Consider the following 22535-nt stretch of genomic DNA (forward strand, 5'->3'; position numbering starts at 1 on the left):
TGTGTGGCAGAAGCCAAGGGAAAGGGCTGCCGTTTTCTGCTATCAGGAAAAAAAAATCCACTCTGGGGACTCTACATTGAAATGAAAAGTTGTCACTGCACAATAACTCAAACACCTTGTCACATAACCCTCATCCTTAAAAAAGAACTGGGCCCACCCCCTAGACACACAAGGGAAGCTAAGTAGTCTTGTCTGGCAAAACTGAACTACAGATTAAAAATTGCAAAAAAGAAATCAGATAATCTCATGAGATTAAAGATAGGAAAATACATGTAGGCTTTGAAATTATATTTCTATTGTCACATCCTGAAGGCAGCAAGATCTGTTTGTAAAGTGCTTAGTTCCTCCCAAGCAGTAGTGGCAGCTGTTTGCATCCAAGTATTTAGTATGGGTTTGGGATAGACTGTCTACAGTCTTTGAAAAAAAGGAATTTTATTTTCATTCTTCTTTACCAGAGTGGAAAGTTACTTCACAACTTTTAAATATTTGCAAATTCATCCAGGTTTGAAAAAAGAGCCCACCCAAAAGACTATGTGAGATGTATAAAACCACAAATTCCTTGAGGCTTGTTTATTTTCAAGTTAAGAAAATAAAGCATTTTGATGACTACCAGAAGGAGGGCAATGTGCTTTTGTGCTGATTACATCAAATACAGTTTCCCATTGTCTGGAGAACAATTTTCTGTCAAGAAATTGTTTTAATTGAGCTTTGGGTAGTAATGAGCTTTTGCTATTCAGTGAAGTTCTTCTTATCACTATCAACCCAGAGGCAGATTGTGAACCACTTCCTTTTGGTAATCTGTTGGAATTTATACCTTTCTGTGAAGGCAGCAAACCATCTTACATACCTCTGTAGATATCTCGCAAAAAACCCACAACAACATCTGCAAATCAAAAAGCAATTGCTAGAGTAAATATTCTAGAAACATCTCTGGTTTGGTATATTTCGGTTTTTGCTATATAAATATACACACATACGAAATTTTGCCTGCATTTGTGTAATTTGGAAATTATTGGTTGGAGCACATGACTACTTTGGTATACAATTCCCAGTGACTCAGAATGTCTATACAGAGAAGAAATAAAGCAGTATAAAAAGTGACTGAACATCAGACTACTAGCTGTGCATAGGCTGACATCTGTGCAGCATCAGGTTTTCTGTATTAGTGGTGTTTGTCCTCATCAGTATCACTCCATTATCACTTGTGCCACTTGTGCTTTTTTCTTAGACTCCCCAGTCAGATGCTATTAGTAAATACAAGGGGAAAAAAAGAGCAAGCAAGTTGTATTTTTATGCACATTGGTGTTTTAAAATCTGCCCAAGATAGAGCTCATAAGCATAATTTTAAAAACAACCAATTAAAAAAATCAAACTCACATTTTTCATTATGAATGAGATTTTGAGTGGTGTTTTGGACCATGGGAGACACACCCACAGAAGTAAAGCTGTACATTATAGAATCTCATAATTTCTGAGATTTCAGTCAATGTGACCTCAAAACGCTCAATGCTTCAGAAGTGTGGAAGTTATGTGGTATGTTCCTATAAAGAAATCATGTTAATATCAGAAGTCAGCGCATTGCAGAAACAAAAGAATAGGTTAGAAAGAATTATTGCTGCTGTACACATTATTTTATGGAAAGTATGTAAGAAAAATAAAATTTCAAACAGCCCATGTGTTTGTAAGTAACATCTTGAGCTACATCTGTTAAAGCAGTTGGTTTCTACTAGCCTTCACCAACCTCTTAAGTGTCGGTGAAGGTAGAAGGGGGAAGGCCAAGTTCAGAAAACACCTTTTTGTTGCCCACTTTTTTCTGTGTCTTTCCAGGGCATTGCTCCAAAACACAGGGCACTGAATCAATAGTGCTGGTATCAGTTCCTAGAGCATTACTCTGTCTCCTTGGGGATGTCGCAGCCTGTGTGCCAACTGACCCACAAATTAAGAAGCACCTTAACAGAACAAGAACAGAAACTAATTCATATTGCAGTCTGCTTCAAACATGTCCTTCAAACCTCTCTGTGTCTGTTGGACACAGGCAGGACCAGGTCCTCACTCTGCCAGGCAGCTTCCTTGCAGACACACTCAGAAGCAAAAGTCTTGTCAGTTATTCCTAAATGCACTCATCCTTCTTTGAGCTGGAGGTCTGTGGTCAGGGATAATTAAAATATCACAGTATGTCCCATAATGCACTTTTCTTTGTAGAGGCTTGTCTGTGACAGTCTCCTCTTTGACATCAGCAAGTAAAAGAATAATTCATCCTTTGTGTCCTGTATTATTTTTTTGCCTCACAAGGATGCAGAAGCTCCTTTCAGGAGACACTGGGTCATCTGACGAATCATGCCCACAGTCTCCAGTAGACCACCTCCAAGAAGACATCCTCTTGAGATTCAGCCACTTGTTCCACAGTCTGAATTGCCTCTTTCAGATGCTCATGGGGAGAAAAGCTAAATATCAGCCCTGAATGCTGCTTTTCAAAAACAGCCTCTTCATTATTCATTTTAAAGTAAATAACTCTTGCAATGCACAATAGAATGAGCTAGGTGCTTCCTGTGCTATCTATAAATTGGTGGGTTTTTCAGTGTTCTCTGGTTTCTTTATTTTTGATGGCTAAATGTCAGTTTAAAATATGAAAAAAGCTTATTTATTGGTACAGCTTTGTTGCAAAACCATTTTTCAACATTAAATCACATTAAATGATGGGTGTAAACCTTTTTCTCTTTTATTAGAGCAACATTTGGACCCAGCCAGGCCTTTCTTGAATACATGATGAGACATAATCTGACCACAAAATTGTTTCACTGGATTATGCTTGAAGGTTTACCATTTTCTTCCTCCCCCCTCAAATTTCTGTTTTATTTTCCTCACTTGTCTCAATTAAAAGTTTTATCCTTGCCTCCCTCCTCAACGATTTTTTCAAAATTCTGCTTTTATGCATTTTTCCTCAACCAAGATAGCTCATCAAAGTCATCTGCTCTTTCATTGGGAAGCCAAGAAATGACAGTGACGGCAGAACTCTAATAGCCAATTTAAACAGCAAGGAGTTTAAATGGGTCATAGATCCTTTTCATAGCTCATCCAGACCCAGTCTATGAGCTGGCAAAAGAGAGGAGCTTCTGCAAGCATCATTACTGGTGGTATTAATGATCTCATCTCCTCTGACGTAGCAAACACAACAGCTAGTGGTCAAGGTGGCTGGGAGTAAGGAATGTACTTTATTTTTTACACAGAAGAAGACCAAATGACCACACAGCCACTGCTGCTAGTTGAGAAGGAAAAAAAGAGAAAAATGCACTTTTTCTTGAGTTTTCAGACTATCTTACTATTAGTATATGTGCTATATATAGGAGAGCCAAAATATCCTTGTTCCTTGTGGCACTTTTCAGTGTAAATTCAAAGTAAGTGATAGGAACTTTGTGACAATGGTTCATGGCCTGGAATAGCTGCTTTATTCACAGACAGCCATCTCTGTTTGAGGTGCTGTTATTCTGTAAAGTGTTAGAAGGTCCATCAGAGCACATATCCTGTTTGCCTTTTTCAAATAGGTCCATACTTCTACCAAGACAAACCAACGGTATTTTGATTCATGTTATGTGAAAGAAGGTGAGTGAGGACACATTTAAACATATATATGTATCTAAGTTGCCATAATAATATCTCAGGTCTCTGAATTTTAGGAAGCAACTCATGTCAGATCTGAATCACAGAGAAGAAAACCCAAAACTGATATAAGATGCAGGAAAAGCAATTCCCCAGGCCCTGTGTTTTCCATGCAGAGATTCACTTCTTGGTGGCAAAGGAGCATTTGAGCCCATCAATTGACTGACTGTTGCAGTATTTGTCGTTGTGGCACTTATTTGTTTTGCTAAAGGAAATGCTTTCGCAGGGAGCGCACACACAGCCTGGCACAAACCGGAGTGTGCCCACATTCCTGACAATGATGGTTTACTTAGCTGTGCAGAGGGAAGCTGTTTTCAGCTGGCTGGGTAGACTGCCCATTTTTTCCTGAAAAAGGGGAAACAGAGTAATACCATGAAGAATTGTGGACTTGGGCTGCCTGATTTCACCACCAGATCTAAATTCTTCCAAAACAAAATACCTCAAATCTTCCAGTGGGCAACAAGGTGTGTTTGTACACTGCTGTGGCAGGCTGTGGAGTGTTATTTCAGCCAGCTCAGTGGTGCAAACCAGACACAGTGGCCTTAGGTAACAATTGGTCTCCTGGATGTTAATGTAGCATCACTTTTTTCTCCAAAAACTCTGCTTTACACTACATAAGAGCTTTGTACTTCATGCATTTAACCCCTAAAGGGTTAGAGCAAGATATTTGCAGGTCTTTTTAGGGGCTGAGATGGCTATGAGTGACAGCAGGCTGAGATGGCTCACCCAGAGGAAAAGTATGGGTAAGGTTTGTACAATGAGCAAGGAAGTGGAGAAAGTGAGGGAGAAGGTGTTCACTCAGATTCTCCACTACTAGAACAGGACTCAGTTTTAAACAGATAAAAGTCACTTTGCGGAGGAGTCAGTGCATTTCTGAAACATGCTGCCACAGGAGCCACACTGAGGAATCAGAGCAAACCCCTCAGTTCAAAACAGGATTAGACAAAATTTAAAGCAAATTACATCCATAGGGAATGGGAAAGGAGCGATGTTCCCTGAGGCATCACCAATCTCATATTTTTGTGCATTTGTTAATCTAGAAAAGTTAATCTCTCCACGATGGCTTCTGCAGAGCAAGTCATGGGGAATTCCGTCTCTTCCTGGTCACTCCTAGTGAGAGCAAAGAGGCTGCTTCATTTAGTCTAAATTATCTTCAGTTTAAACCTCTTCCCAGATAAAGAAAATTTAACTTAATAAATCTGTGGCAAAACAAAAAGTGTCATACAGTAGAAAAAAATAAACCAGCATTATGAGCTATTTTTAGGGTAAAATAAATGTTCAAACCCCAAAACACTCACTGTCAAATTTTTCTCCCACTATGTCAACCATCCACTGATATAAAGACAGAGTTCAGACAAAGTGGCTCAGCTACATCTTTGTCCTGCTTTGGCAGTGGGATTTGAGAAAATTGCACAGTTTAGGCAAAAATGGTCAGTATCTTGAGCCAGGTGCTGTGTGCTTTTGACTGCTGGGAAACAGCACTGGTAGCCCTGCTTTAGCTGGTGAATGGGAACTAAGTGGATAATATTTTTTACATCAGTTTCAGGAATGAGATTATAGATTTTGACTCAGAAATTACATCAAATATTCATTTTGATACATTTCTTTGAATTTATCAGCAGTCAGTCATTGTTTTCCCCACTAAGCCCACACCATAAATTATTTTGGTATATTGCCTTTTGGTTTATCTTTGCTTACGGTAACCCCACATTCCTTGATGAATGGCAGTCATGTGTAAGCTGTCTGAAAGATAACTTCTTACTGGAAACTGTACCATACATAGTTATGACTCAGTCTGAACAACAACAAAGACTGCCTCTGTGTTTTGATTTGTCAGTTCCACTCCATGTTAACCCATTTGATAATTCAGGACAATAACCCTGGCTGCCTGATTTCAAGTTTTTTTTGTACCATATTTTGCACCAGAACAAGCCAAGTTGCCTCCATTGAAGATTACATTAGGTAGAAAAGGATGATGGAAAACAGATTTACTCCTGGGATACTCTTCTGTCTGCTGATCCTATGAGAGATCAAAACTTCACCCTCTCCCTCTGTAGAACCTGGTGTTTTGGGCCTCACCTCCTTCCTGGGGAAGATATTTCATTTGGAATGATGCCTTCTGTATTTATTTTAATTTATTCTTCCCAAGCTGTAGTGTGCAAAGTAGTCTGTTGACTTTCTGCTTGCTTTGAATTCCAGATTAGCACAGCTTTCTTGCAAATGCTGGAATTTATCAATCCAATGCATTTTACCAAGTTTACATTTCCAATAAGTCTGTCTCCCATGCTAAGGGGAAGTGTAGGAAGAAACTGCACATGCAATGAAAAATGTTCTCTTGATAGCCATATGTAAAAATTATGGTTTGATTGAAACTCATCACAAAAAGTCATCCAGAAAGGATACAGGAGTAAAATTAGTCATTGGCTTGGTACAGCTGTCTGTACTAAGTCTTCTTTGTATTTCCCAACAAAGCACACAGTTCAAAAATAATAGTCACTGGAAACCAAGAGAAATATGACTGATGCTGGCTTGGTTTAACTATAAATGAAACAGCACAAAGATTTAAAAATATATCTCAAAGATAAACACATCTGTTTGTCTGGTAGCCACCCACCTCTCACATTAGAGCAACTCTTTTTTTTTCTATTTCTGTTCTCTTCAGCGTCACCATTCCAGGAGGAATCCTGACTTGCTTTCATTTAATTTTATTTAATACATACCATTTATTTAATGACTTTTCTTTATTTAATTTTTAGAAATCTAAATGAACAAGTAATAGCATATTCATCAGTCTACATTAATATTGATTGTAAGAATTTATTTGACCTTATAAACAATTTAGTTGCCAGGATATAGGGGTTCTTGACAACAGTGGACTCAATTAGCAATTGCACACAGCCTGTGGACATGCACCCTGTGGCTGCACCAGCTGAACAGGTCACTGAAGCAACAACACCTCATCACCTTCTCTCTGTGGCCCCTATCCAACATCCATCCAAATGAGAAGAGACAATATTAGGAATTTAAAGAAGACTGCCCCTGTTTTTTGACTGAAACAAGTTATTTGACTGAAGCAAGTTATGGGAAGTCACATGTAGAGCCTGGCCAGCAGTTCGGAGGGGCTGGTAACTTCCAGTAGCAGAGTGGGGAGGAGGCTGTGGCAGTCATCTTTTTGTTGGCACAGCTGCAGCTGGAACAGAGCATGCATCCACAGCCTTGCGCAAACACCAGCTGCAAGGGAGGAGATGACAGAGCCAGAAAAAATGCCATATGGGCATGTCAACGTGCATGCAGCTTGAGGCAAAACATCTTGGGCTTGCAGTGAACTTATTCCACTCCAGACAGCGGGAGCACTGCCATTTACGTCTGTGGCACAAAAAATTCTGAGTTCTGAGGATGACTTGAACTGCATTAAGTGAAAGGACTGTTTATCACACATCATAAGGTGAGTGTCAATTTGCTAAACCACATAATTAGATCATGTATCTGAGCCCTGAATTCTTACTTATGCACCTAAAGAAATAGATTGAATTTCATAAGCACTGGGAATGCAGGCATCTCCTGTTGACTTAGTCATTCCAAGGGCAACTGTAAGGTACCCAAATTTTGGGAAAATAAAACCATTTCTATGGCCATGTAACCTACTTTTGAGTGTATTTGTGTTAATCTTTTAGACTGCAAAATTGAATGCAAGAAAATAAAGCCTTTTCAGGAAGGCAAATTTTAAATGATGCCTCACTTATTTCAGATATGTGTGCGTAGACCTTATGGCCTCTGTGTTTAGTCACAAAAGAAAATACTTAAATAGCCAATAGCAACCTCTGAACAAAGCAATGACATTTTTCCTCTTCAATGATTTTACTGTATCTTTCACAGTGTATTTAGAGGTGAAACTGCCCCACTGTCAGGGATGGTTTTGTGCTCTAGACTCAGAAGTTTCATAAGAGTGAGGCAAAGAAATTATTCTCGCAACTTGGCGGTTTCCAGATTTGAACGTGCTTGGTAATGGAGACCCAGCTGTGTTTAGCCATAGCAGCCACCTTGTCCAAGCTCAGTGTGCAATTGGTGTGACAGCTGCCAAAGGCTCTGGAGCACCATGTAGTGAGCATGGGGGTAAGCAGAGTGTGCTTCAGTGTAGAGGGAGCTCTTGACCTTGGAAGGGACAGACCAGAAAAGAGACAGGGAATGGGGAGGATGAAAGCCTGAGTAATAGGAGATATAAAAAAGAACCCCAGGTAAAGTCTCTGTGCATACTGCATGTACTTAGTTTTTTTCATTACATCAAAACTATGTGCAATGTACCATAGTACACTCATTTTTACAGGCAAAGTTATAGATATTGAAGTACCTCACATTCCAACCCTCCTTTCATAATGGCTTTCTCAGATGTTAAGGTTGTCTTAGTAAAAAATCAGATCTGCTGTACACAAAGTTCATATATCAGGCACCTGAGTATAATAGGTGGGAAAAGGCAGCTCTGAATTGCTTTTATCATTCCCCAGCCCCAGACCAGCCAGTGTCTCAAAGTGTCTGGAGAGATGAGGAAATAGTAACTTGTCTTTCCCCCTTTATGCTGCCTGTAAAAGCCTTTTGGGGGAATCTGTGCTGGCTGAAATCTGGATGGAATGATGATGTTGTGTGAATTGCCCAGACAAACAGTGTCCTGACATGGAGCAAGTCCTCCTGGCCTCCATGCCCAAAGCTTTTATTCTCTCTCCCTTTGCCATATGACATCATCAGGCAGTCAAGCCCCACCTTGAAAGCGTGTTCAATCCAAAATACCTCTATTCAATCCATAATTTAACCTTAACACACATATAAATGTAACAATCAGTTACTGACTTTATAGATCAACCAAAGGGATGTCTATTACCACAGACATGTCATCTCAGGGACTGCTCACCACTGGAAATGTACGAGAGCAGCATGAGGTTCTTGCCACCCTTCCTCCCCATGTCTTTCTTATACCATGACTGACTACCGCTATCCCCCTGTTTCAGCACAGTCATGCTGTGCTGGGATACTGTTCAGGTCCATGCAGATCATGCATGAAGTGGACACTTTTGGAGCAGTATTAAGTGACCTCTTCCTAGTCAGATTCCTAGAGGAATCTGATCATGCATTTGGTAATGTTTTCCCATGCTAGGAAAACTGGTGTTCTAACATCAATAGGAGAACATGCCATTGTCTGTGTTTTAAAATCAAACAGCCAGATTCTGCTGAATCCTTGAAGTTCAGATGGAGATTCAGGAATGAAAAGCCTTCCCACTTTGAAGTGTTTTCCTTTTCAGTACAAATGCTCAAATCAATTCAGCATTAATGAATCAGACAATTAAGGTCCTGAGCAGAATTTTAGTTATGGATAAATTTAACCCAAAATGTATTATGGTTTGACTCTATGTGGAAAAGATTTATGTAGTTTGAAGAACTACTGTGTTTAACACGAATTAAGTTAAATACATGTATTAAGACTTGCTAGGCTAACATCTAAGACCTTGATTCAGTAAGTGATCTCCTCCAATAAGACACAATCATTGGTCATGATTGGTCCCAACTTAATGTGTCAAAAAGCTGCTATCTGAAGGGTCAGACAAACAAATTTCAATTTTGCTTCAGATTTCCTTGAACTAGGCATGCATATCTGGCTAATGACTGCATCACAGCTGACTTTGGACATCATCTTATGTTATCATTCAATTTCTGACTCTGTGGGCAATAAGCCGGGTTCATAGGTGCAGCAGGTCACAGGTCACAGCAGGTCACAGCAAATAGCTCCAGCCTAATTGCTTTGAAAGTGTCTAATTTCCAACGCCTCTTAGCACTTACTCATCTGCTTTCAGCCATTGCAAGCATTTCCATTCTGTCAGATTTCTAAATCTTTAAGCAACATACCTCAGGCTAGTACTGGTCTGCTTCACTTATCTGATCTGGCAAGTGTTCTTACTTTTACTAATGAAATATCACCACAGGAGAAGTGCTTCCACCTTTTTGCTTCAGATAATCAGTTCTGTCCTCCTTTTCCCACTGAACTGCAACAAAAGCTCTGAACTGCAATATGAGAGGGTCAGTCTCAATTCCATCCTCTTCTGAAAGGCCTTTTCATGTCCCAAGCATTGAGAGGTGAATACTATAAATTCCAGGCAACAGACTGCTCTGAGATCCTCCTTGATGATTTGAGAAAAAAACTACAATGAATAACCACATGTTCATTAGATCAGGGAAAGAGAATGAACAATTTCACAGATTCTTTGGTCTGATATTCCCATGGCCAGGAAAGCATCTCCCCTGCAGTTTTTCACTGCTTGACTACATTGCTGGAGGTTTTACCTGTGGAAAAGGAGCCACTCTTCCTTGGTTCACAGCTCTTCAAAGCTCTGCCCTTTAAAGTTCTGCTTTTGACCATACATTGTCTTGGAGCATCTGATAAGTGGTTTAATGATTATCCAGAAATACTGCATCCAGTTTATAAAGGCAAAGAAAAGGAACTAAATTTCACACTCTTCTCTCCTCTGGGCTTGTTTCTGTTATCCCTCATATTATTGAGGAAAGCTCAAAATGGCTGTAATCTGCATTAATTTAGCATAGAACAGGTAGCTAGGGATTGAATAGAGCTGAGGATAGTGAATTATGATAAAAAAACCCTTCCAATTTCTTGCAGTTTGAAGACTGTGAAGAAGTAGAATTTCAGATTATGTTCCCTATGGTATATTTATAAACACACTGGCTCTTTTTTGATCTAGCTGATGAGGGTTTAGAGCTCTCTACATGCTGTGAAAAGAAGGTAAGATTATTATCTTTCATGCTTTGGAGACATCTAAAAGACTAAAGCTGCATTACAACATTGAAAATTTCATCCTGAGCAGCAGATTTTTAGTTTCATTCCCACTGATCCACATGAGTCTGGGTGCTTTTTAAAAGTTTATTTCTACAGCCTTAGGTCACAGGCTCTCCAGGGCAGGAACCAGCCATTTCATGTGTCTGCGGAGCAATATCTATTCATAGGGTTAACAGTAATAGCAGATGCAGCGGCAATCAGCAACTTACTATCAATTTAGGTATATGAAGTATACCACTTAGCCTGGAAGCATTTTTTTCTCCTGCCTTTTCCCTCTGCATGTACTGATACACTTCATCTGAGAGCAAAAGATTCATCTCTATCTCCCTCCAATGGTAAAGTTTGGTAATTTCTTTTGCAGAATGAAAAAAATATTAAAAGATATTACAGTACCCATTGTTTAGAATTTTTTTCTAGTCTGATGAGTAAAGAGAAAGACTGATGACTTTAAATGTCAAATACCCTTTAGAACATACTTCTGAAGAATAATTCTCATTTATTATGTATTTACATATGTATTATAGAATCACAAGTTTGAGTCAGAGGTTGAGCAGGAATTTCTGTTCCAAACTGCCTCTTCTCAACCACCTGCTGACAGGTGCAGATTCCTTCCCAGGCTAAACTAGCCCTGTTTCTCCACCTCTTTGCATAGCAAGAATGGCTTTTTCCCAACACTTCGGAGGCCCCCACTGAGCTTGCTCCAGTTTATCCATGTCATTCCCACAGAGGTCCCAGCTGAAGGCACATGGTCTAAGTGCTGAGCTGAAATACCACACAATCCAGTGTCAGTGCCCCTGTTAATATAACAAAATATCAAGCCTGAGAAAGCTCTCATTGTCTTTCTTCCATGCTCACGAGTGGCTGGATGTCTCTTTCCAACATCGGGATGTAGGCAGCTGTCAGCATTTAGCTGATGGCCACAGGGCAATCACCTCTCCCAGGCTCTGCCCTCAGGGAAAAGAATTCATATGTCAGTCCTGGCCTTTTACAGGACGTTTCTTTTCAGGGTGTGAGGAGAGGATGGGCCAGGGCAGAAACATTCAGTCAATGTGTCTTTTACTAAAAACATGGAAAATATGAATGTAGCTCAGCTGAGAACACAGATCACACAAGTCAAGGTCGGGTCTCGCTGTGGTTTCACTATTTCCCGGTAGAAGTTGCAAGAATTTCCATGCTTTTCTGATCTGAACTTCATTTGGAAAGTATGTAAATGGTTATTTTCATTGCTTGTACTGGCTTAGTCAGAAACTCATGCTGAGGAAGACAGGCATTTTCCAGAATTTTCACAAATAATAAAGTCATCATAGCCCACTCAAGAGATGCTAAAAGAGAGGTTTGACAGCATAGCTGTGGAACAGCTCAGTGTGGCAGAGCTACCGATTGTCACAGCTCAGCATGCAGCACTGGCAGGCCATATGAGGAAGCAAAAGCTGTGCTATTGGACTCCAAAACACCCTTGTTAATAGCTTTGAATTTTCGCGCATCCTTTATTTTGATGCCGTATTCTGTTCCTGGCTTGCAGCGATTTAGTCAGCAATATGGTAAAATAAATATTAAGTGTTCAAGTTTATACAAATAAATTCAAGGCTATGGTCACAGAATTTGCAACTAATTTCAGGGATTAAAATGATGTATTTAGCATATGTGTATATATGCATAAATAAAGACAGGGAATAACATTTGAGGAGTAATATAATTAACAAAATTTAATTTGGCAAGATAAATTTTCAGAAGCAGCTCTGAGAACTGCAAATCTTGGTCACTGTCACTGTCAATGAGACTGAAGTGTTACTCCAGCTAGTTAGTTGAGTAGAGAGTTGTCATCCATGAGCTACATTGTTGAACATTGTCACATCTTAAAAGGTAATTGTGCAAAAACAGAGAGAGAAAAGAAAAAAAAAAAACACTGAAAGCAGAGCCAAAGACAGTAATTTTGGTGCCCATGGTGGAATATAAATTAGTTTTTCCTTCTTCCCCAAACCCTCAGCAGACAGCAAGCAGCACACTCAAGGCAGCATCAACGCAACTGAAGAATGAGGCAATTTTAGAGTCAGGATCTGGTTATACAAAACATGCTGGGAATCAAACTTTTCAACTTCTGTTTGCCAGAAGGTGGCTGAAATCTTCATTCTCTGTTCCTTAGTACTTGTAACTCATGGAGCCTGGGATGCTGGTGCAGGCTGTCAGTGAGACACCCATGACTGCTGAGAGGCGCTTGAAAGCGTGTTTAGGCTTTCCCTGGTCCTCAACACAAGGGCCACTCTACTCTAGCATGCAAGCCTGGGAGATGGTTCCTCTTCCCTTACCCTCCTGGAATACTTATTTCCTTTTGGCAAAGGAGCAGATCTGTCTTCTGGTTGATCCACACTGTGATTCTCTGTCAGATGATCCAAGATGATGCCTATGAGGACACAAATCAGGCCTTCTTACAAGCCCTCACTCTGAATGGAATATTAAGCATGTAGTGAACTAGAGCCTGGATTTCTTACTATCTCTTTTCTAACGTCTTTAGTCCGATGCTGTTATTGCCTGTCACATTTACCCTTTCTTTTTTCTGTGATAGATCAAAGTCCTAGGAAGAGAAATAAGCCAAATCTAAAGGATGCCATTATTTAAACTTCTTAACGGAATAAAAATTCTTATTGAGATCTGAAGATCTACCTCCTAGTCTTGCATTGTGCAGTCCTGCCATTCAAAAGGATCAACATACTAAAATTACGTTATTTTTCAGATACATGAACTGAATTCAGGAACAAGCCAGTCTATTAAAATGAAGGGAAAAACAAAAAGGATGAAACATTATTTAATCATCAAACTATCATATATTGCTCACTCCTAAAAAAGGATTATTTTTACTGTTATTACTTACCATTCCAAATGGTATATGAATAATTTTAAACAAGTAATAATAAGAAATCCTAGATTTACGTCAACATTCCAAAGAAATGCGTGATAAAATATTTATGGTAGGTAAAAATTTTTTACTAGGATGATTTCAGAAATTGCAGAAAGAAAAGGTAAAGCTGTCTAAACATCAAAAGGGAAAATGCCAATTTTCAGGTGAGGAGGTACATACAAAATTCAAGCTGGGACCAATAATTCCTAGTGCTGTGATTTTTCCTCTCTGCACATTTCTGATGATCAGAATTTCTTCTTAACAAGCTCCCCTAGCGAAATTTCACTCTAATGAACTTAAAAGTAAAATATATCTTTAATTCTTAATAAATAAGTTTAATTCTTAAACAATAACACAAAGAGTTCTTGGAAAGAATGCTTGCTCTTTTACTTATAAAGTGCTCTTAGTGAACTTATCTGAGCATTTGACATGAGGTGATTTGGGGACTTCTTTGATATCTTTTAATGACACGCAGTAGGGATTGCATAGATAGCCAAATACTAATGATAAACTTTCTTAACTATGCAGAACTTGCTAAATGGGCACATGCTCACTCAGTGTGGTACTTCTTATCTGTATTCTAATCTCTATTTTCTCTGTCACTTTAATTTCTAAATATTGCTGAATTTTATTTTTTCTGGGTTGAAATCCTGTCTGAAGTGTCTGAGTACATTTCAGCACAGTAAGATTACAACATTTCAAAGAGATACATTATACCTTATTCAAGATACAATTTATAGTTTGTATAGTAGATGACACACTGGCAGAAATACATTCTAAAGGGGTCGTTTTTTCCAAAGAAGCAGACAAAATGAGAAGAGAGTCTGAAGGAAATCCTGGACTGAACAACCAGGAAAGGTCTGCCCAAGTCCTGCCATGGGCGTCTCTTAAACACATTATAGCACATAGTGTTCTCTATGGCAGGATCCCACAGACATACGAGAGCACAAATATTTATTTCACAAATTTGGACTCTGTGGTGGAACATAAACATTTTGTATGTTGCCCGTAGCTTATTATCACGGATCCAATGTTACATTTCTCAGAAATCAATCACCTAGAGTGCACTTTGTACTGAGATCCAGGGTAGACAAGGAACAATAAGGCTGTGTATTTCAATGATTCTGTAAGATGCAAATAGAGGTGTATGCTCCAGGAGCCTGCTGGAGAGCCCTGAGTGCCTTGACTGCGGTCCAAGCCATCGGTATTGTGCAGTTCCTGGTCCTTTCTTCACATTCACGGCCAGCCCTGGAGCCTGCTCTGCCTGGGCTCTCCAAGAGAGCTGGGTGTTCTTGGCCAAGGAGCGGGTGTTTTTCCACAGCTGGGACAGGAACGGCTCAAGTGGGTACTCATGAATGGAGGGGGATTGGACAGGTCTCTGCTGCTGGGAGGAGGTAACTCCTGGTCAGGGGTAAATGTCAGCAGAGGAAGAGAGGCATGCACACGCATTTCATGGAAGGTATTCCTACCTTGGTAGGAAACACTCATTTCTCCATGGAGAAGTCTCATGTCTGAGATCCCACTTGGAGGTCTCAGCTGGCAGACATGGAAGGGTCTTTTGTCTCACATGTATCCACAGATATTTACACACTGGGGGAGAATGTCGTGTGATTTTTAAAAGCATTTGAGATTCATTGGAGTGAATCACATCCATTGCAAATTAATATACTCTTTATTTCCTCAGTAATTAGAATAATAGTATAATTAGAGGCAATACTTCTCCACTCATAAGACACACTTTGAACCATCCCTCTGCCTTATCAGATATTGGAAGAATATTCACTTCTGACCAAGAAGTATCTGTTTTATGAGTTGAAACAAAATATCCCTCAGTATTAGAAAAATGTTATCCAACTGACTTTAAATCTATGTGTGCATTGACCTCCTTAAAAATGTATGGCATGACTTGCATAAACTGACTACAAAAAAAATAGCAATTTTTGTTCTTAAATTATTGCCCAGGGATAGATACCAATCTCTTTTTGTTATGATACAACATAACAGAGGAACTGTGATTTGTGATTTTGTTTTCTACAGACCAAATTCCTCTCACCTTTTCTGAACCAGACATGAATAAATGCTACAGTTTTTCACAGTCTGCCGTAGCTCACCACATCAGTATCTCTGGCTCAGTCCTATTCTTCAGCCATTTTGATTCTTGGCTGCAGTTGTGGTATCCACAGCACAATATAGGGCAAATTCATGAGCTGTTCTAGCATGCAGTCTCCCATCCATGATACTAGACCTTTCTATTACCTAGAATTGGCCTGGAACAAACCACCCTTTCTCACCTGTGTGCCATAGACCTCAGGAGAAGTAGAGTAAGGCAGTGAAAGTGCTAACTTTATAATGCATATGAGAAATCCCCTGAGGTAATATTTGGGAGAAATTGAAGACTGCTGGTGTTTATGAAGGCATGCTGAGAGGCATTGATGTCACTGAGGGCTAGAACCTAGTTCTCTATTCCCCTGATTGTGCCAAAAGCCCAAAGGAGGAATTAATGAAACTTCATACTGATATCTTAAGCCCCTAGGACCCTGCAGATTAAAAGAATAAAAAGAAGCCCATGTTGTACCTTGATGAAAGAAATGGCATGATGAGATGAAATCTTCTATGAGGTTTCAGTACTAAAATTTGGATTCATGCCCATTAATAAAAGGTGAGTCAGGAGCTGGCTCCTTAAGTCTCTGTGATTAAGGGAAGTAGTAAGATTATGAAAGCATCCAACATTATCAGAGATTTGAGTAACTTTTTGGACACCCTCTTCCCCTTTGACTACACAGGTAACCTGATTGGCTGCTACAGCCCTTCACTCTCAATTTTACCACTTTAAATAACTTGCTATTATTGGCAAATTCTGGCACTTTCTTCCCAGTCACTTTCTAAAGCACTTCTGGATATGCTGAGCACAGATGCTTGCAGAACACAATGGATGACATCTTCTGTGGTAAGCTGGCAATGCTCTCTTGGCATTATAATCCTTTTAGACCTGCAGAGACACGAAATCTAAGTACACAGCTGTGGCTCATCCCAGCAGTTATACCCCTCTGTCATGAAATAATCACCAGCAGTATCCTAAAAATATGTCACTCCTTAGATAGGTGGACTGAGTGAGGGATAGAGATTTAGAAATCATGAACAGTGCAATAGATTTGAATAAGAAATTATATTTAGAGTCTGTAGGCTGATTTTTAAAGGTTGCATGAGTCAGTAGTCATCGTGAAGCTGAATCAGAATTGTTGCTTCTGAATATATAGGAAGGTATAAGGAATTTTTCAAAAATTAATTTAGGTTCTCCTTGCCAGTGCTTTTGAGCACCCAGTTTGGGTGTCTGTCACAAGTTCAGAGCATCAAAATTCCCTTCAAAGAGATTAAATTGATAAATGATCAGTAATCATTTCATTAAACAATGAGTAGAAAGATCACCTGAAACTGTCTTGCAAAACTTTAGGAAGCAAAAAGCTTGAGACGACTTCCTTACTGTGTTTAATTTTTGTTTTTGTTGCTATTGTTAATTATGAATGCAGCAGGTCACCTGTCTTGAAGAGGATCGAAATTCACTTTTAAAATAGCCCCTGAGATATAGTATAAGATAAATGTTTCTTGCATAAGATAAATGCATCTTGATTTACGATTGTACTTTTCAAAACTTCTTACAAGCTTCTACAGTTTGCAGTCTTCTACTTATGTGGTCATAAATTAATTAAAGTGAGGTTAAATGAAGTGCATTTTCACATGCGTTAAAATAAATTTTTCTTCAACACTTGTGATTAAAAGAGAAACTAATTTAGATGAAGAGAGTGGCTAAAGCTCTAATTTAAAATAGGTGTAAACCAACTAGAAGATCACAGACCATCTGCGTAAGCTCAGATGCAGAGAGAACATTTTTACTCAGTCTTCATCCAGGTGCAGAGGGCCAAGAAATTTCAAGGAGGTAATGAGTGATTCAGGCTGACTGCTAGTTAGAGACTGTCATATACCCAGTCCTCTCTTTTTTCCATTTCTCAGCTTCCAGCCCAGAGCTTCAGCTGGAAACTCAACCTGTATGCTGCTGTCCTGCCTACAGTCATCCAGCAACACATTGTATATGTGGTGAGAGAAACAGCATCCTGCAGATAATGAATTGTTGGTTCTTCAACAATATATGTATGTGTGTGTACATAGAGAAAAACAGGCTGTAGGTAAAAGAGAGAAAAAGACAGAGAAACAGAGAGGAAAGAAAGCATTTGTCATTGATTAATATTTTCTATGAGGATAACCTCTGTACAGAGAAAACATTTTCCTTGTCAGACTGCTTTGGGGTTTTTTCCCAAACTGTAGCCTGAAGAAAACAGGAAGAAGGAAACCATCTATTTTTCCAGATATCATACCAGGATGCCAGCCTTTTCCTAGGTCATCATATCAGCCTTGCTGATTGTTCAGCCCACTGCGATGTGCGTAAGTTGTTTTAACAGTTGTGTATCAACAGCAAACATTTGCCTGTTGCCTTCCTGTGCCACTGAGCTTCTCTCTTTGCCCAGGAACTCCTGGCTAGCTGCCACAGACAGTAGACTCACCATTTGACTCGGTCATATTTGTTAACTCACTCTAGATAAACACATCTGATCAGCAGCAGGGATCAGTAGCATCCCTTGCTCAGATACTTTTCCTGACAAGCTCTATACTCATGAGGTGCACTGTGTGATTGATTTGGAGGGTGACTATCTTCACAGGGCTCTGGAGAAGGATGCAGTCAGAAAGTGTGAAGAGTTAAAACACAAGGCTCCAAACCAAGCCCTATGAGCCTCTACAACTCCTAGGAAACAACCTTTTACAGGTTGACTCATGAAAGCATGAATTAAAAGACATGAGCCTAATTTATTTCCTGCTTCCAATGGAAGATGACATTTCTTCTTGCCCAAAAGAAAGAATGTGAGTTTAAAGAAGGGAAAATAGTACAGCTAAAACGGCATAATTATCTTCAGGGAGGTGATTAATTGCCTGGGAAATACATAGTCTGAGAGCTCATGTGTAAATGTTTAGTAAGCTCCCAAAACCAGTTCATAACAAATTCCCTTTTGTCACACTTGTCAGTTTTGCTTTTATCTTAAAGATGCAAGGATGTCTTGCCTTCAAGCCATAGCTACAGAAAGTATGTCAGTGACTGATACAAGTACCTGGCAGAGTTGTTGCAGGGAATAGAAGGAGTAGAAAATTCTGGCAGCCCTTCATTAGGGCAATTTCCTGCCCTAATGATGCTCCTCATCTGCAGTGCCTCTGGGTCACTCACATTTACCAAAAGAAAATCTAGAGAATCAGAGAGCCAAACAGTGAGTAAAATGATTGCCTGTTGTGGTTTGGTCTGTCTGCTCTCTAATCCTCTGCCACTGCACCAAATGACTTGTCTTGCATTTTCTGGCTTGAGTTTTTCTTTCTAATGCTCTGAGCAGGATTATTAAAACTTCTCTAAAAAAGTCCTGCAAGAGGAGAGTTAGTTTGATAGGTGCTGATTGGTTATCTCCAGATACTACCAGAGGTCTGTTGCTGGAAGAAAAAAGGAGTATTTTAACCACTGACAACTGTAGCATAAATCTTTGCTAGTTTTATTGTATTTGGTTAAAATAGTTCTCAGTTGGGCTCTGTGTGGAAATCAAGGCTACACATTGCCCCTGTTTTTCACCCTGAATAGGGATTTTGTTCCTCAGATCCTCTGATGTCATGAGCTCAATTTTACTCTTGATGCAATGCCCACTTGCTTTTTCCCTGACTGCCAGCAGCACAGAAACAGGCACACAAGGATGAGGCAGCCCACGTGTCCGGTCACCTACCCACCAGGGTACAGGGCTGAAAACAGAAAAGGAAGATGAACAGACAACAGTCCAAAACCCAGTCCGAAAGAGCTGAATAAAGCTAAAGAACTGGATTAAATGGTCCCTCTTACCTTTGGACCTGCTGTCTCAGCTCTGGAGGCAGTAACAAGCTGGCTTTGTTTTGTGATCCAGCCTCTGGTTTGTGGGAGAAGGCTGGCAGCCAGAGGCCCTTGCCCCATGCTGGCAGGGGAGCTGGGGAATGCTCACTCCAGGACAGTCAGTGAGAAGATGGATTCAAGAATATTGTGCAAAGCTCAATAAGTCTACTTTTCTACTATTCTTTTCTTATTTGGGCAAGTATGAACCTTTCCAAGGAAGGGGTTATGCATGCAGTAGAAACAATATGTAATATTTTCCAAGTAACTCTTCTCTAACCTACTATTTTAAAAAGGAAATTGATAATCTATTGTTGGCATATGCCCTGGTCTACTCAAAAGTCATTTAAGAATACAGCAGAAGAGACAGGGAGGCAAGCTAACTGATTTTGATATGTCATTTTCCAGGTGGTTTATATTTCATTACACAAAAGCACAGAATTTGTTAAAATTTGCAATTGAATTAAGAATGAACAGTTGTAAGAGAATCTGGATAAGCCTGCAAGAAATCCAACAAAAATACTGAATTTAAAGTTTTTTGTAGTTCTCTCTCCTAATAATCACAATTCAGAAAAATCTTGCCAATTCTTCCCCATGTGATCAAGATGTTAAAGAACAGGATGATAACAGTGAGTGGTAAAATTTTATATTAGCTTCCGAAAAGTTCATTGATTTGTCTCAGCTACTGCTATATATCTCCACAGAAGATGAGTTAGAAGAGAGGTAAATATCAGCATTGATAAAAAAGGTGCAAAAGAATAAAAACATTTTTGTTGAATTATTCATCATTCCAGTGGGATTACTCTAAAACTGCTGAACAGAATCAGTTACTACTAAGGTTTTCCCCATCATTTCCATTTGCATGTCCTATTTTCAGTAGCATATAATATTTCTTAATGCTTCATTTGGACAAAATTTTCCATGTCTAGTGTCTGCTTGAGGCTGCTTTGTTTGTGGAAAAATTCAGCCAAAATGATTCATTGGTTTCCAAGTAAGAGGTTAGTTAAAAATACATTGTTTTTCACACAGTAAAAATGTTCTGATCCCTTTTCCCTGAAGGCACTGAAGTATCCCTCTCATTTGAAACCTGGGATTGAGCTTGGCACAAAGGCTGAAAAGAGAGGGGTACTCAGATAGTACAGGTGGACCTAGAGCACACTCTAATGTATACTAAATCAGCAAGTCCTGTAGTCTCTCCTCACTGGGGTCCTTCCAGCAGATGTCTGACAAATCTGCTGTTGGATCATGCCTCTTTTACCTATCATTCCTATGTGAGTGCTGTGCAGCTGTTTGCAAGAAACAAGGAGATTTAGACTTTATGCTTGGAATGCTCCATGACTGACCAAAAATTGCATGATGATGCAATGATTCTATTTTCTTGTCCAGGATAAACTGAATTGTCAACACCTGGGAAAAGCAGCTGGCATTTGCATGGGCAGCACCTAGGAGCTTCTGTCTGTTTTTCTTTTCTTGCTATTTTTAAGGATGAAATTGCATAAAAAAAATTAAGAACATCTTCCAGGGCACAAAGTCAGGCCTTTTAATCTGTGGTTTGTACTAGGTGTCTGCCTTATCAGTTACAGAGAATAAGTACAGGAAAATATGAATAATGCTAAGAACTGGCTGGCAGGTTTTAAGCCATGCACCAGCTGCTTATTCAGCATAGGAAAAAGTGTATTGTTATGTGTCTCATCTCTTTGCACAGAGGGAGTACAGAGGTGTGGTTATAGTTGAGGAATGCTAATAATCCATCAAAGAAATGCAGCACTTCTGGGAGAATGCTGGTCTGTGTGTTTGTATGGCCATGCCCTGCACTGCATCAGCACATCCTGTCCTGGCTTCCCACTCCACTCCATTTTGAATTATTTTCTTCTGTCTGTGTGTAGGTAAGGGGATTTCAGTGTCAGGAGCTGGAGCAGGGTGACATGTCCAGGTACCAGCATCTGGAATGGGAGAGGGTTTGTGTCCGTGTGCAACTATCAGACAGTGTCTCACTAGTTTAGCTGCTGAGCAGGACAAGGGGCTTGCCTGGGAATTGAGAGGGTGTGTCTCTGTGTGTTTTTGAATGCCAGCAAATGATGCAGGGTGATGGGACCTGGGGGCTCGTCCTTCCAGGGGACAGCTACCAGAAGGTATTTTTGCATATATGTTATACCATTACGTATATGCAAACATTTGCCACTGATGGGTCCTCATCATGAGCTGCTGGGGGAGGGAACAGAGTTAGATTGTTTGTGCTGTCTGTGCATGTGTGCCACTGTTGGTGCTGCTTTTTGGGGCTGGTGTATTTGCATATCATGCATGCCTTGTGTTTGTGCACATGTGCCTGTTGGGGATACACGCTCAGTCTTGCCACTGGCTACACCTGGGGACATGCAGCAGCTGCAGCAGCTTCACCCCTCTAGGGATGCCAGATTCAGCAAACCCAAATAGTAAAGGTATTTCTAAAGACTAAGCACCCTGTGTGCCAATGGGAAGGTGAAATAGACAAATAAAATAGGTAGATAAAACCGATAAAAGTATTTTAATAGTTCCCATTAGATTACAACTGAAATGTTACAGTATTTACACCCCTCTCTCTCCCACAGGCTAACTTTTTAAAAAACAGCGATAGGTGTTTGAATCACAGCTGGCTGCCAGAGAAGCAAGACCGACAGATGCAGAACTCGAGTAATTCTCCCTCGGTACCACAAGATGGCAGGACCATAGTTTTAAATCTTTTCTATTTCTGCCTTATTGAGTCTGGGTTTTTTGTTTGTTTGTTTGCTTTTTTAATTTCCTGACATTTTTGGGTTGCCTGACACTCTCAGATACTTCTATTTACGCTGTTAAACTTAGAAAGTGAGTATAAACAATGCATCTTTAGTGATGAGGCTTTGTCTGCATAGCAGCTTTGCTTTAGCTCTGGAGGGGATTAAACTCTTTAAAAATAATTCTCCTTTATAAGTATAACTTGGCATGGGTAAGTGCACCTTTCTGGTTCTGTTTGTGTACCAATTTTTCCCTTTTCTTTCTGGGAGTAGGCCAGCCACTGCAAATAACTTTATACCTGTATAAATTACAGATGTAACAATTTACACATAAAATGTTCTGGCCTTTGTCCCTGGACAAAACCTTAGTAAGATGACTTATTTGAAGAAGGCAGATGCTTAGCTGTTGCTGGGGGGTTTTCTACTTGTGTAAAGGGCACTGACAGCGTCTGA

At 39.8% G+C, this 22535-nt stretch overlaps 1 long non-coding RNA gene across 1 annotated transcript in view; it reads left to right on the forward strand.

Annotated features, from left to right (window-relative positions):
• The first annotated feature begins 271 nt into the window (after nucleotides 1–271).
• The window catches only part of LOC146767901 (uncharacterized), a 60060-nt gene continuing 37796 nt past the window's right edge, over nucleotides 272–22535 (forward strand). The window contains exon 1 of the long non-coding RNA XR_014953754.1: nucleotides 272–7102. This is a non-coding gene — a long non-coding RNA (uncharacterized LOC146767901). The remainder of the gene's footprint in view (nucleotides 7103–22535) is intronic.

Source organism: Lonchura striata, chromosome 3 (assembly GCF_050655825.1).
Source record: "Lonchura striata isolate lonStrDom1 chromosome 3, ASM5065582v1, whole genome shotgun sequence".
Lineage (NCBI taxonomy): Eukaryota > Metazoa > Chordata > Aves > Passeriformes > Estrildidae > Lonchura > Lonchura striata.